Consider the following 14,394-nt stretch of genomic DNA (forward strand, 5'->3'; position numbering starts at 1 on the left):
GTCAATCTCTCTCTCTCTCTGTTCCAGTCAATCTCTCTCTCTCTGTGTTCCAGTCAATCTCTCTCTCTCTGTGTTCCAGTCAATCTCTCTCTCTCTCTCTCTGTGTTCCAGTCAATCTCTCTCTCTCTCTGTGTTCCAGTCAATCTCTCTCTCTCTGTGTTCCAGTCAATCTCTCTCTCTCTGTGTTCCAGTCAATCTCTCTCTCTCTGTGTTCCAGTCAATCTCTCTCTCTCTCTGTGTTCCAGTCAATCTCTCTCTCTCTGTGTTCCAGTCAATCTCTCTCTCTCTCTGTGTTCCAGTCAATCTCTCTCTCTCTGTGTTCCAGTCAATCTCTCTCTCTCTGTGTTCCAGTCAATCTCTCTCTCTCTCTCTGTGTTCCAGTCAATCTCTCTCTCTCTGTGTTCCAGTCAATCTCTCTCTCTCTGTGTTCCAGTCAATCTCTCTCTCTCTCTGTGTTCCAGTCAATCTCTCTCTCTCTCTGTGTTCCAGTCAATCTTCTCTCTCTCTCTCTCTGTGTTCCAGTCAATCTCTCTCTCTCTGTGTTCCAGTCAATCTCTCTCTCTCTGTGTTCCAGTCAATCTCTCTCTCTCTGTGTTCCAGTCAATCTCTCTCTCTCTGTGTTCCAGTCAATCTCTCTCTCTCTCTGTGTTCCAGTCAATCTCTCTCTCTCTGTGTTCCAGTCAATCTCTCTCTCTCTGTGTTCCAGTCAATCTCTCTCTCTCTGTGTTCCAGTCAATCTCTCTCTCTCTGTGTTCCAGTCAATCTCTTCTCTCTCTCTGTGTTCCAGTCAATCTCTCTCTCTCTGTGTTCCAGTCAATCTCTCTCTCTCTGTGTTCCAGTCAATCTCTCTCTCTCTGTGTTCCAGTCAATCTCTCTCTCTCTGTGTTCCAGTCAATCTCTCTCTCCCTGTGTTCCAGTCAATCTCTCTCTCTCTGTGTTCCAGTCAATCTCTCTCTCTCTGTGTTCCAGTCATCTCTCTCTCTCTGTGTTCCAGTCAATCTCTCTCTCTCTGTGTTCCAGTCAATCTCTCTTCTCTCTCTCTCTGTGTTCCAGTCAATCTCTGTCTCTCTCTCTTCTCTTGTGGTTCCAGTCAATCTCTCTCTCTCTGTGTTCCAGTCAATCTCTCTCTCTCTGTGTTCCAGTCAATCTCTCTCTCTGTGTTCCAGTCAATCTCTCTCTCTCTGTGTTCCAGTCAATCTCTCTCTCTCTGTGTTCCAGTCAATCTCTCTCTCTCTGTGTTCCAGTCAATCTCTCTCTCTCTGTGTTCCAGTCAATCTCTCTCTCTCTGTGTTCCAGTCAATCTCTCTCTCTCTGTGTTCCAGTCAATCTCTCTCTCTCTGTGTTCCAGTCAATCTCTCTCTCTCTCTGTGTTCCAGTCAATCTCTCTCTCTCTGTGTTCCAGTCAATCTCTCTCTCTCTGTGTTCCAGTCAATCTCTCTCTCTCTGTGTTCCAGTCAATCTCTCTCTCTCTCTGTGTTCCAGTCAATCTCTCTCTCTCTGTGTTCCAGTCAATCTCTCTTCTCTCTGTGTTCCAGTCAATCTCTCTCTCTCTCTGTGTTCCAGTCAATCTCTCTCTCTCTCTGTGTTCCAGTCAATCCTCTCTCTCTCTCTGTGTTCCAGTCAATCTCTCTCTCTCTCTGTGTTCCAGTCAATCTCTCTCTCTCTGTGTTCCAGTCAATCTCTCTCTCTCTCTGTGTTCCAGTCAATCTCTCTCTCTCTCTGTGTTCCAGTCAATCTCTCTCTCTCTCTGTGTTCCAGTCAATTCTCTCTCTCTCTCTCTGTGTTCCAGTCAATCTCTCTCTCTCTCTGTGTTCCAGTCAATCTCTCTCTCTCTGTGTTCCAGTCAATCTCTCTCTCTCTGTGTTCCAGTCAATCTCTCTCTCTCTCTGTGTTCCAGTCAATCTCTCTCTCTCTCTGTGTTCCAGTCAATCTCTCTCTCTCTGTGTTCCAGTCAATCTCTCTCTCTCTCTGTGTTCCAGTCAATCTCTCTCTCTCTGTGTTCCAGTCAATCTCTCTCTCTCTGTGTTCCAGTCAATCTCTCTCTCTCTGTGTTCCAGTCAATCTCTCTCTCCCTGTGTTCCAGTCAATCTCTCTCTTGTGTTCTCATCTCTCTCTCTGTGTTCCAGTCAATCTCTCTCTCTCTGTGTTCCAGTCAATCTCTCTCTCTCTGTGTTCCAGTCAATCTCTCTCTCTCTCTGTGTTCCAGTCAATCTCTCTCTCCCTGTGTTCCAGTCAATCTCTCTCTCTCTCTCTCTGTGTTCCAGTCAATCTCTCTCTCTCTGTGTTCCAGTCAATCTCTCTCTCTCTGTGTTCCAGTCAATCTCTGTCTCTCTCTGTGTTCCAGTCAATCTCTCTCTCTCTGTGTTCCAGTCAATTTCTCTCTCTCTGTGTTCCAGTCAATCTCTCTCTCTCTGTGTTCCAGTCAATCTCTCTCTCTCTGTGTTCCAGTCAATCCCTCTCTCTCTGTGTTCCAGTCAATCTCTCTCTCTCTGTGTTCCAGTCAATCTCTCTCTCTGTGTTCCAGTCAATCTCTCTCTCTCTGTGTTCCAGTCAATCTCTCTCTCTCTGTGTTCCAGTCAATCTCTCTCTCTCTGTGTTCCAGTCAATCTCTCTCTCTCTCTGTGTTCCAGTCAATCTCTCTCTCTCTGTGTTCCAGTCAATCTCTCTCTCCCTGTGTTCCAGTCAATCTCTCTCTCTCTCTCTCTGTGTTCCAGTCAATCTCTCTCTCTCTCTGTGTTCCAGTCAATCTCTCTCTCTCTGTGTTCCAGTCAATCTCTATTTCTCTGTGTTCCAGTCAATCTCTCTCTCTCTGTGTTCCAGTCAATCTCTCTCTCTCTGTGTTCCAGTCAATCTCTCTCTCTCTCTGTGTTCCAGTCAATCTCTCTCTCTCTCTGTGTTCCAGTCAATCTCTCTCTCTCTGTGTTCCAGTCAATCTCTCTCTCCCTGTGTTCCAGTCAATCTCTCTCTCTCTCTCTTCTCTTGTGTTCCAGTCAATCTCTCTCTCTCTCTGTGTTCCAGTCAATCTCTCTCTCTCTGTGTTCCAGTCAATCTCTCTCTCTCTGTGTTCCAGTCAATCTCTCTCTCCCTGTGTTCCAGTCAATCTCTCTCTCTCTCTCTCTGTGTTCCAGTCAATCTCTCTCTCTCTGTGTTCCAGTCAATCTCTCTCTCTCTCTGTGTTCCAGTCAATCTCTGTCTCTCTCTGTGTTCCAGTCAATCTCTCTCTCTCTCTCTGTGTTCCAGTCAATCTCTCTCTCCCTGTGTTCCAGTCAATCTCTCTCTCTGTGTTCCAGTCAATCTCTCTCTCTCCCTGTGTTCCAGTCAATCTCTCTCTCTCTCTGTGTTCCAGTCAATCTCTCTCTCCCTGTGTTCCAGTCAATCTCTCTCTCTCTGTGTTCCAGTCAATCTCTCTCTCTCCCTGTGTTCCAGTCAATCTCTCTCTCTCTCTGTGTTCCAGTCAATCTCTCTCTCCCTGTGTTCCAGTCAATCTCTCTCTCTCTGTGTTCCAGTCAATCTCTCTCTCTCCCTGTGTTCCAGTCAATCTCTCTCTCTCTGTGTTCCAGTCAATCTCTCTCTCTCTCTGTGTTCCAGTCAATCTCTCTCTCTCTCTCTCTGTGTTCCAGTCAATCTCTCTCTCCCTGTGTTCCAGTCAATCTATCTCTCTCTCTCTCTGTGTTCCAGTCAATCTCTCTCTCTCTGTGTTCCAGTCAATCTCTCTCTCTCTGTGTTCCAGTCAATCTCTCTCTCTCTGTGTTCCAGTCAATCTCTCTCTCTCTCTCTCTGTGTTCCAGTCAATCTCTCTCTCTCTGTGTTCCAGTCAATCTCTCTCTCTCTGTGTTCCAGTCAATCTCTCTCTCTCTGTGTTCCAGTCAATCTCTCTCTCTCTGTGTTCCAGTCAATCTCTCTCTCTCTGTGTTCCAGTCAATCTCTCTCTCTCTGTGTTCCAGTCAATCTCTCTCTCTCTGTGTTCCAGTCAATCTCTGTCTCTCTCTGTGTTCCAGTCAATCTCTCTCTCTCTCTGTGTTCCAGTCAATCTCTCTCTCTCTGTGTTCCAGTCAATCTCTCTCTCTCTCTGTGTTCCAGTCAATCTCTCTCTCTCTCTCTGTGTTCCAGTCAATCTCTCTCTCCCTGTGTTCCAGTCAATCTATCTCTCTCTCTCTCTGTGTTCCAGTCAATCTCTCTCTCTCTGTGTTCCAGTCAATCTCTCTCTCTCTGTGTTCCAGTCAATCTCTCTCTCTCTCTCTCTGTGTTCCAGTCAATCTCTCTCTCTCTGTGTTCCAGTCAATCTCTCTCTCTCTGTGTTCCAGTCAATCTCTCTCTCTCTGTGTTCCAGTCAATCTCTCTCTCTCTCTGTGTTCCAGTCAATCTCTCTCTCTCTGTGTTCCAGTCAATCTCTCTCTCTCTGTGTTCCAGTCAATCTCTCTCTCTCTGTGTTCCAGTCAATCTCGCTCTCTCTGTGTTCCAGTCAATCTCTCTCTCTCTCTGTGTTCCAGTCAATCTCTCTCTCTCTGTGTTCCAGTCAATCTCTCTCTCTCTGTGTTCCAGTCAATCTCTCTCTCTCTGTGTTCCAGTCAATCTCTCTCTCTCTCTGTGTTCCAGTCAATCTCTCTCTCTCTCTGTGTTCCAGTCAATCTCTCTCTCTCTGTGTTCCAGTCAATCTCTCTCTCTCTGTGTTCCAGTCAATCTCTCTCTCTCTGTGTTCCAGTCAATCTCTGTCTCTCTCTGTGTTCCAGTCAATCTCTCTCTCTCTGTGTTCCAGTCAATCTCTCTCTCTCTCTGTGTTGCAGTCAATCTCTCTCTCTCTCTGTGTTCCAGTCAATCTCTCTCTCCCTGTGTTCCAGTCAATCTCTTTCTATCTCTGTGTTCCAGTCAATCTCTCTCTCTCTCTGTGTTCCAGTCAATCTCGCTCTCTCTCTCTCTGTGTTCCAGTCAATCTCTCTCTCTCCCTGTGTTCCAGTCAATCTCTCTCTCTCTGTGTTCCAGTCAATCTCTCTCTCTCTCTATGTTCCAGTCAATCTCTCTCTCTCTCTCTGTGTTCCAGTCAATCTCTCTCTCCCTGTGTTCCAGTCAATCTCTCTCTCTCTCTCTCTGTGTTCCAGTCAATCTCTCTCTCTCTGTGTTCCAGTCAATCTCTCTCTCTCTCTGTTCCAGTCAATCTCTCTCTCTCTGTGTTCCAGTAAATCTCTCTCTCTCTGTGTTCCAGTCAATCTCTCTCTCTCTCTGTTCCAGTCAATCTCTCTCTCTCTGTGTTCCAGTCAATCTCTCTCTCTCTCTCTCTGTGTTCCAGTCAATCTCTCTCTCTCTGTGTTCCAGTCAATCTCTCTCTCTCTCTGTTCCAGTCAATCTCTCTCTCTCTGTGTTCCAGTCAATCTCTCTCTCTCTGTGTTCCAGTCAATCTCTCTCTCTCTCTGTTCCAGTCAATCTCTCTCTCTCTCTGTGTTCCAGTCAATCTCTCTCTCTCTGTGTTCCAGTCAATCTCTCTCTCTCTCTGTGTTCCAGTCAATCTCTCTCTCTCTGTGTTCCAGTCAATCTCTCTCTCTCCCTGTGTTCCAGTCAATCTCTCTCTCTCTGTGTTCCAGTCAATCTCTCTCTCTCTCTGTGTTCCAGTCAATCTCTCTCTCTCTCTCTGTGTTCCAGTCAATCTCTCTCTCCCTGTGTTCCAGTCAATCTCTCTCTCTCTCTCTCTGTGTTCCAGTCAATCTCTCTCTCTCTGTGTTCCAGTCAATCTCTCTCTCTCTGTGTTCCAGTCAATCTCTCTCTCTCTGTGTTCCAGTCAATCTCTCTCTCTCTCTGTGTTCCAGTCAATCTCTCTCTCTCTGTGTTCCAGTCAATCTCTCTCTCTCTGTGTTCCAGTCAATCTCTGTCTCTCTCTGTGTTCCAGTCAATCTCTCTCTCTCTCTGTGTTCCAGTCAATCTCTCTCTCTCTGTGTTCCAGTCAATCTCTCTCTCTCTCTGTGTTCCAGTCAATCTCTCTCTCTCTGTGTTCCAGTCAATCTCTCTCTCTCTGTGTTCCAGTCAATCTCTCTCTCTCTGTGTTCCAGTCAATCTCTCTCTCCCTGTGTTCCAGTCAATCTCTCTCTCTCTCTCTCTCTGTGTTCCAGTCAATCTCTCTCTCTCTGTGTTCCAGTCAATCTCTCTCTCTCTGTGTTCCAGTCAATCTCTCTCTCTCTGTGTTCCAGTCAATCTCTCTCTCTCTCTCTGTGTTCCAGTCAATCTCTCTCTCCCTGTGTTCCAGTCAATCTCTCTCTCTCTGTGTTCCAGTCAATCTCTCTCTCTCTCTCTCTCTCTCTCTGTGTTCCAGTCAATCTCTCTCTCTCTGTGTTCCAGTCAATCTCTCTCTCTCTGTGTTCCAGTCAATCTCTGTCTCTCTCTGTGTTCCAGTCAATCTCTCTCTCTCTGTGTTCCAGTCAATTTCTCTCTCTCTGTTTTCCAGTCAATCTCTCTCTCTCTGTGTTCCAGTCAATCTCTCTCTCTCTGTGTTCCAGTCAATCTCTCTCTCTCTGTGTTCCAGTCAATCTCTCTCTCTGTGTTCCAGTCAATTTCTCTCTCTCTTTGTTCCAGTCAATCTCTCTCTCTCTGTGTTCCAGTCAATCTCTCTCTCTCTCTGTGTTCCAGTCAATCTCTCTCTCTCTCTCTCTCTCTGTGTTCCAGTCAATCTCTCTCTCTCTCTGTGTTCCAGTCAATCTCTCTCTCTCTGTGTTCCAGTCAATCTCTCTCTCTCTGTGTTCCAGTCAATCTCTCTCTCCCTGTGTTCCAGTCAATCTCTCTCTCTCTCTCTCTGTGTTCCAGTCAATCTCTCTCTCTCTGTGTTCCAGTCAATCTCTCTCTCTCTCGCTGTGTTCCAGTCTATCTCTCTCTCTCTGTGTTCCAGTCAATCTCTCTCTCTCTCTGTGTTCCAGTCAATCTCTCTCTCTCTCTCTGTGTTCCAGTCAATCTCTCTCTCCCTGTGTTCCAGTCAATCTCTCTCTCTCTCTGTGTTCCAGTCAATCTCTCTCTCTGTGTTCCAGTTAATCTCTCTCTCTCCCTGTATTCCAGTCAATCTCTCTCTCTCTGTGTTCCAGTCAATCTCTCTCTCTCCCTGTCTTCCAGTCAATCTCTCTCTCTCTGTGTTCCAGTCAATCTCTCTCTCTCTGTGTTCCAGTCAATCTCTCTCTCTGTGTTCCAGTCAATCTCTCTCTCTCCCTGTGTTCCAGTCAATCTCTCTCTCTCTGTGTTCCAGTCAATCTCTCTCTCTCTCTGTGTTCCAGTCAATCTCTCTCTCTCTGTGTTCCAGTCAATCTCTCTCTCTCTGTGTTCCAGTCAATCTCTCTCTCCCTGTGTTCCAGTCAATCTCTCTCTCTCTGTGTTCCAGTCAATCTCTCTCTCTCCCTGTGTTCCAGTCAATCTCTCTCTCTCTGTGTTCCAGTCAATCTCTCTCTCTCTCTGTGTTCCAGTCAATCTCTGTCTCTCTCTGTGTTCCAGTCAATCTCTCTCTCCCTGTGTTCCAGTCAATCTCTCTCTCTCTCTCTCTCTGTGTTCCAGTCAATCTCTCTCTCTCTCTGTGTTCCAGTCAATCTCTCTCTCTCTGTGTTCCAGTCAATCTCTCTCTCTCTGTGTTCCAGTCAATCTCTCTCTCCCTGTGTTCCAGTCAATCTCTCTCTCTCTGTGTGCCAGTCAATCTCTGTCTCTCTCTGTGTTCCAGTCAATCTCTCTCTCTCTCTGTGTTCCAGTCAATCTCTCTCTCTCTGTGTTCCAGTCAATCTCTCTCTCTCTGTGTTCCAGTCAATCTCTGTCTCTCTCTGTGTTCCAGTCAATCTCTCTCTCTCTCTGTGTTCCAGTCAATCTCTCTCTCTCTCTCTCTCTCTGTGTTCCAGTCAATCTCTCTCTCCCTGTGTTCCAGTCAATCTCTCTCTCTCTCTGTGTTCCAGTCAATCTCTCTCTCTCTGTGTTCCAGTCAATCTCTCTCTCTCTCTGTGTTCCAGTCAATCTCGCTCTCTCTCTCTCTGTGTTCCAGTCAATCTCTCTCTCTCTCTGTGTTCCAGTCAATCTGTCTCTCTGTGTTCCAGTCAATCTCTCTCTCTCTCTGTGTTCCAGTCAATCTCTCTCTCTCTGTGTTCCAGTCAATCTCTCTCTCTCTGTGTTCCAGTCAATCTCTCTCTCTGTGTTCCAGTCAATCTCTCTCTCTCTGTGTTCCAGTCAATCTCTCTCTCTCTCTCTGTGTTCCAGTCAATCTCTCTCTCCCTGTGTTTCAGTCAATCTCTCTCTCTCTCTCTCTCTCTGTGTTCCAGTCAATCTCTCTCTCTTTGTGTTCCAGTCAATCTCTCTCTTTCTGTGTTCCAGTCAATCTCTCTCTCTCCCTGTCTTCCAGTCAATCTCTCTCTCTCTGTGTTCCAGTCAATCTCTCTCTCTCTGTGTTCCAGTCAATCTCTCTCTCTCCCTGTTCCAGTCAATCTCTCTCTCTCTGTGTTGCAGTCAATCTCTCTCTCCCTGTGTTCCAGTCAATCTCTCTCTCTCTGTGTTCCAGTCAATCCCTCTCTCCCTGTGTTCCAGTCAATCTCTCTCTCTCTGTGTTCCAGTCAATCTCTCTCTCTCTGTGTTCCAGTCAATCTCTCTCTCTCTCTGTGTTCCAGTCAAACTCTCTCTCTCTGTGCTCCAGTCAATCTCTCTCTCTGTGTTCCAGTCAATCTCTGTCTCTCTCTCCCTGTGTACCAGTCTATCTCTCTCTCTCACTCCCTGTGTTCCAGTCAATCTCTCTCCCTGTGTTTCAGTCAATCTCTCTCTCTCCCTGTGTTCCAGTCAATCTCTCTCTCTCTGTGTTCCAGTCAATCTCTCTCTCTCCCTGTGTTCCAGTCAATCTCTCTCTCCCTGTGTTCCAGTCAATCTCTCTCTCTCTGTGTTCCAGTCAATCCCTCTCTCCCTGTGTTCCAGTCAATCTCTCTCTCTGTGTTCCAGTTAATCTCTCTCTCTCCCTGTGTTCCACTCAATCTCTCTCTCTCTGTGTTCCAGTCAATCTCTCTCTCTCTGTGTTCCAGTCAATCTCTCTCTCTCTCTGTGTTCCAGTCAAACTCTCTCTCTCTGTGCTCCAGTCAATCTCTCTCTCTGTGTTCCAGTCAATCTCTCTCTCTCTCTCTCCCTGTGTACCAGTCAATCTCTCTCTCTCTCCCTGTGTTCCAGTCAATCTCTCTCTCTCCCTGTGTTCCAGTCAATCTCTCTCCCTGTGTTCCAGTCAATCTCTCTCTCTCCCTGTGTTCCAGTCAATCTCTCTCTCTCTGTGTTCCAGTCAATCTCTCTCCCTGTGTTCCAGTCAATCTCTCTCTCTCTCCCTGTGTTCCAGTCAATCTCTCTCTCTCCCTGTGTTCCAGTCAATCTCTCTCCCTGTGTTCCAGTCAATCTCTCGCTTTCTCCCTGTGTTCCAGTCAATCTCTCTCTCCCTCTGTTCCAGTCAATCTCTCTCTCTCTGTGTTCCAGTCAATCTCTCTCTCTCTCTCTGTGTTCCAGTCAATCTCTCTCTCTCTGTGTTCCAGTCAATCTCTCTCTCTCTCTGTTTTCCAGTCAATCTCTCTCTCTCTGTGTTCCAGTCAATCTCTCTCTCTCTCTGTGTTCCAGTCAATCTCTGTCTCTCTCTGTGTTCCAGTCAATCTCTCTCTCTCTCTGTTCCAGTCAATCTCTCTCTCTCTCTGTGTTCCAGTCAATCTCTCTCTCTCTCTGTGTTCCAGTCAATCTCTCTCTCTCTCTGTGTTCCAGTCAATCTCTCTCTCTCTCTGTGTTCCAGTCAATCTCTCTCTCCCTGTGTTCCAGTCAATCTCTCTCTCTCTGTGTTCCAGTCAATCTCTCTCTCCCTGTGTTCCAGTCAATCTCTCTCTCTCTGTGTTCCAGTCAATCTCTCTCTCTCTCTCTCTGTGTTCCAGTCAATCTCTCTCTCTCTCTGTGTTCCAGTCAATCTCTCTCTCTCTGTGTTCCAGTCAATCTCTCTCTCTCTGTGTTCCAGTCAATCTCTCCCTCTCTCTCCCTGTGTTCCAGTCAATCTCTCTCTCTCTGTGTTCCAGTCAATCTCTCTCTCTCTGTGTTCCAGTCAATCTCTCTCTCTCTGTGTTCCAGTCAATCTCTCTCTCTCTGTGTTCCAGTCAATCTCTCCCTCTCTCTCCCTGTGTTCCAGTCAATCTCTCTCTCTCTGTGTTCCAGTCAATCTCTCTCTCTCTGTGTTCCAGTCAATCTCTCTCTCTCTCTGTGTTCCAGTCAATCTCTCTCTCTCCCTGTGTTCCAGTCAATCTCTCTCTCTCTGTGTTCCAGTCAATCCCTCTCTCTCTCTGTGTTCCAGTCAATCTCTCTCTCTCTCTGTTCCAGTCAATCTCTCCCTCTCTCTCCCTGTGTTCCAGTCAATCTCTCTCTCTCTGTGTTCCAGTCAATCTCTCTCTCTCTGTGTTCCAGTCAATCTCTCTCTCTCTGTGTTCCAGTCAATCTCTCTCTCTCTGTGTTCCAGTCAATCTCTCCCTCTCTCTCCCTGTGTTCCAGTCAATCTCTCTCTCTCTGTGTTCCAGTCAATCTCTCTCTCTCTGTGTTCCAGTCAATCTCTCTCTCTCTGTGTTCCAGTCAATCTCTCTCTCTCTGTGTTCCAGTCAATCTCTCTCTCCCTGTGTTCCAGTCAATCTCTCTCTCTCTGTGTTCCAGTCAATCTCTCTCTCTCTCTGTGTTCCAGTCAATCTCTCTCTCTCTGTGTTCCAGTCAATCTCTCTCTCTCTCTGTGTTCCAGTCAATCTCTCTCTCCCTGTGTTCCAGTCAATCTCTCTCTCTCTCTGTGTTCCAGTCTATCTCTCTCTCTCTCTGTGTTCCAGTCAATCTCTCTCTCTCTCTGTGTTCCAGTCAATCTCTCTCTCTCTCTGTCTCTCTCTCTCTCTCTTGCTGTTTTTGTCTCTGTCTCTTTCCTGTTTCTCTGTATTTACTGCGCATGCTCCCAATCCCGCGTGATGACGTCATTCCGCTGACCCCTGACCTCGCGCAGCCGTAGAAACCGGAGGAAAATCAGAAAAAAACCCGGTAAAAACCGAGAAAGTGACAGAAACAGAAACTCGGAAACCGGCGGAAACCCGAGAAATACCCGAACAATACCCGGTAAATCCAGTAAACTCCGGGTAAACAGGGGCCGTGACCGACACTGAAACACCCGGGACCCAGACCGACAGACACTAAATACCCGGTAAACAGGGAGCGTGACACCCGGGGGGGGGGGGGGGAGCGGGGCTGGGGGATTATTTACCCCGGGCGGTGTATTGACCCTGTGGATTATTTACCCCGGGCTGTGTATTGACCCTGTGGATTATTTACCCCGGGCTGTGTATTGACCCTGTGGATTATTTACCCCGGGCGGTGTATTGACCCTGTGGATTATTTACCCCGGGCGGTGTATTGACCCTGTGGATTATTTACCCCGGGCGGTGTATTGACCCTGTGGATTATTTACCCCGGGTTGTGTATTGACTCTGTGGATTATTTACCCCGGGCGGTGTATTGACTCTGTGGATTATTTACCCCGGGCTGTGTATTGACCCTGTGGATTATTTACCCCGGGCGGTGTATTGACCCTGTGGATTATTTACCCCGGGTTGTGTATTGACTCTGTGGATTATTTACCCCGGGTTGTGTATTGACCCTGTGGATTATTTACCCCGGGCGGTGTATTGACCCTGTGGATTATTTACCCCGGGCGGTGTATTGACTCTGTGGATTATTTACCCCGGGCTGTGTATTGACCCTGTGGATTATTTACCCCGGGTTGTGTATTGACTCTGTGGATTATTTACCCCGGGTTGTGTATTGACCCTGTGGATTATTTACCCCGGGCTGTGTATTGACCCTGTGGATTATTTACCCCGGGTTGTGTATTGACCCTGTGGATTATTTACCCCGGTTTGTGTATTGACCCTGTGGATTATTTACCCCGGGCGGTGTATTGACCCTGTGGATTATTTACCCCGGGTTGTGTATTGACCCTGTGGATTATTTACCCCGGGCGGTGTATTGACTCTGTGGATTATTTACCCCGGGCTGTGTATTGACCCTGTGGATTATTTACCCCGGTTTGTGTATTGACCCTGTGGATTATTTACCCCGGGCGGTGTATTGACTCTGTGGATTATTTACCCCGGGCTGTGTATTGACCCTGTGGATTATTTACCCCGGGTTGTGTATTGACTCTGTGGATTATTTACCCCGGGCGGTGTATTGACTCTGTGGATTATTTACCCCGGTTTGTGTATTGACCCTGTGGATTATTTACCCCGGGCGGTGTATTGACTCTGTGGATTATTTACCCCGGGCTGTGTATTGACTCTGTGGATTATTTACCCCGGGTTGTGTATTGACTCTGTGGATTATTTACCCCGGGCTGTGTATTGACTCTGTGGATTATTTACCCCGGGCGGTGTATTGACTCTGTGGATTATTTACCCCGGGCTGTGTATTGACCCTGTGGATTATTTACCCCGGGCGGTGTATTGACTCTGTGGATTATTTACCCCGGGCTGTGTATTGACCCTGTGGATTATTTACCCCGGGCGGTGTATTGACTCTGTGGATTATTTACCCCGGGCTGTGTATTGACTCTGTGGATTATTTACCCCGGGCGGTGTATTGACTCTGTGGATTATTTACCCCGGGCTGTGTATTGACTCTGTGGATTATTTACCCCGGGCGGTGTATTGACCCTGTGGATTATTTACCCCGGGCGGTGTATTGACCCTGTGGATTATTTACCCCGGGCGGTGTATTGACTCTGTGGATTATTTACCCCGGGCTGTGTATTGACTCTGTGGATTATTTACCCCGGGTTGTGTATTGACCCTGTGGATTATTTACCCCGGGCTGTGTATTGACCCTGTGGATTATTTACCCCGGGTTGTGTATTGACCCTGTGGATTATTTACCCCGGGCGGTGTATTGACTCTGTGGATTATTTACCCCGGGTTGTGTATTGACCCTGTGGATTATTTACCCCGGGTTGTGTATTGACCCTGTGGATTATTTACCCCGGGCGGTGTATTGACTCTGTGGATTATTTACCCCGGGTTGTGTATTGACCCTGTGGATTATTTACCCCGGGTTGTGTATTGACCCTGTGGATTATTTACCCCGGGCGGTGTATTGACTCTGTGGATTATTTACCCCGGGTTGTGTATTGACCCTGTGGATTATTTACCCCGGGTTGTGTATTGACCCTGTGGATTATTTACCCCGGGCGGTGTATTGACTCTGTGGATTATTTACCCCGGGTTGTGTATTGACTCTGTGGATTATTTACCCCGGGTTGTGTATTGACCCTGTGGATTATTTACCCCGGGCTGTGTATTGACCCTGTGGATTATTTACCCCGGGTTGTGTATTGACTCTGTGGATTATTTACCCCGGGTTGTGTATTGACTCTGTGGATTATTTACCCCGGGTTGTGTATTGACCCTGTGGATTATTTACCCCGGGTTGTGTATTGACTCTGTGGATTATTTACCCCGGGCGGTGTATTGACCCTGTGGATTATTTACCCCGGGCGGTGTATTGACCCTGTGAATTATTTACCCCGGGTTGTGTATTGACTCTGTGGATTATTTACCCCGGGTTGTGTATTGACTCTGTGGATTATTTACCCCGGGCGGTGTATTGACCCTGTGGATTATTTACCCCGGGTTGTGTATTGACCCTGTGGATTATTTACCCCGGGTTGTGTATTGACCCTGTGGATTATTTACCCCGGGTTGTGTATTGACTCTGTGGATTATTTACCCCGGGTTGTGTATTGACTCTGTGGATTATTTACCCCGGGTTGTGTATTGACCCTGTGGATTATTTACCCCGGGTTGTGTATTGACCCTGTGGATTATTTACCCCGGGCGGTGTATTGACTCTGTGGATTATTTACCCCGGGCTGTGTATTGACTCTGTGGATTATTTACCCCGGGCGGTGTATTGACCCTGTGAATTATTTACCCCGGGTTGTGTATTGACTCTGTGGATTATTTACCCCGGGTTGTGTATTGACTCTGTGGATTATTTACCCCGGGCGGTGTATTGACTCTGTGGATTATTTACCCCGGGCGGTGTATTGACTCTGTGGATTATTTACCCCGGGCGGTGTATTGACTCTGTGGATTATTTACCCCGGGTTGTGTATTGACTCTGTGGATTATTTACCCCGGGCGGTGTATTGACCCTGTGGATTATTTACCCCGGGTTGTGTATTGACTCTGTGGATTATTTACCCCGGGCGGTGTATTGACCCTGTGGATTATTTACCTCGGGCTGTGTATTGACCCTGTGGATTATTTACCCCGGGTTGTGTATTGACTCTGTGGATTATTTACCCCGGGTTGTGTATTGACCCTGTGGATTATTTACCCCGGGTTGTGTATTGACCCTGTGGATTATTTACCC

This window comes from Cetorhinus maximus, unplaced genomic scaffold (genome assembly GCF_964194155.1).
Source record: "Cetorhinus maximus unplaced genomic scaffold, sCetMax3.hap1.1 HAP1_SCAFFOLD_858, whole genome shotgun sequence".
In the NCBI taxonomy this organism is placed as follows: Eukaryota; Metazoa; Chordata; class Chondrichthyes; order Lamniformes; family Cetorhinidae; genus Cetorhinus; species Cetorhinus maximus.